The sequence below is a fragment of the Eucalyptus grandis genome, chromosome 5, assembly GCF_016545825.1.
Source record: "Eucalyptus grandis isolate ANBG69807.140 chromosome 5, ASM1654582v1, whole genome shotgun sequence".
In the NCBI taxonomy this organism is placed as follows: domain Eukaryota; kingdom Viridiplantae; phylum Streptophyta; class Magnoliopsida; order Myrtales; family Myrtaceae; genus Eucalyptus; species Eucalyptus grandis.
In genome coordinates this window covers 33780028-33781331 of record NC_052616.1, presented here as the reverse complement: position 1 = coordinate 33781331, position 1304 = coordinate 33780028, and the positions used below count along the sequence as shown (strand labels likewise).

Below are 1304 nucleotides of genomic sequence, written 5' to 3'. Positions count from 1 at the left end.
TCTCGAATTAACAAATTAGCTGTACTGTATAGCCCTGCTCATACCTGATCAAACATTATAGGGTGAAAGCAGACAGCTTCTAGAACAGCATACTTATACCAAAAAGAAAAACAAAAGAAAAAAACTACTAGACACCATTAACCCGCCTATTGCCTAAATGATAAACAAATTGAAGGCTGAATGATAATGCCAGAAACTTCAAACTCCACTCATAACCCCAACAAGCTCGATTCCACGCAATCTAAACACAAGAAAATACCGGCATCGCATACATCGATTCGACCAGTTTAGTCGAAGCACCACCGCATAGGGGGAAAATGCTCAAAGCAAAAGACGTTATCAATGCAAAACAGATCCAACACTGAAACATTACCAGTAAAAACACATTTCAAAATTGAATGAGATGTCCAAGCTCCAAATTACCCACTACAGCCCGAACCCAGGCTCGCCTCATTCACGTCTGCCTGATCCACGTATCGAAAACAAAAAGGGATAAAAAAATCGAATCTTGCCCTTTCAACCCAACACCATCCCACGAGCGGACTGGACTCAGAACCTGAGCTATGAAGAACCACCTGTTCTTGCCGGTCTTGAACCGCTCCTCGAGCCGCTTCTTGGCCTCCTTGGCGGCGGTGACCTTCTTGTCCTTGCTCTGGAGGGAGTCGACGGGCGACGGCGTCCTTGAGGTCGACGTCGAGGGTGTAGCGGGTGGGCATCAGGTGGCGGTAGTTGACGAGCTTCACGAACGCCTTGACACGCGACTTCTTGGCCGTCTTCTGGCGGAGTCCTTCGACGACCTTGGCCGGGTACTTGATCCCGCGACGAGGCAGTGGCCGTAGGGGCGGTCCCGCGTGCCGTCGTCGAAGTTCCGGACGATGACGGCCTGGCCGGCGTACCGGCTCCTGCAGCACGACCACCGCCTTCCCGGGCTTGAGGAACTTCACCATCTTTGCAGGGTTTTTTCCTCTGCTTCGGCTAGGGTTTTCTGTGGCGGCCGGCGAGAGGGAAGAGGAGGGAGGAAAACCTAGTAAATTTGAAAGGCAGATATAGTGCCCAAAAAAAAAAAAAAAAAAAAAAAAAAAAAGTGGAAATAATTCGTATTCAAGTTCACGTTTGTCATGTGTCTGTCGGAATTTTGTCGAATTAATTCAATTGATAAATAATCCGTATTCAAGTTCGATTTGTTCTGACATGAATTGATTTTATTCGATGGGTCTATTGACCTAATTACAAATGTGATTTATATTGGTATATCTGATTTAAGTTAATAATACTTATCTTTAAGTGTATGACACCAAAACTGA

General features: G+C 46.2%; 1 pseudogene; it reads right to left on the bottom strand.

Annotated features, from left to right (window-relative positions):
• Nucleotides 1-454: 454 nt before the first annotated feature.
• Nucleotides 455-1044, bottom strand: LOC120293847 (annotated as a pseudogene).
• Nucleotides 1045-1304: the final 260 nt, after the last annotated feature.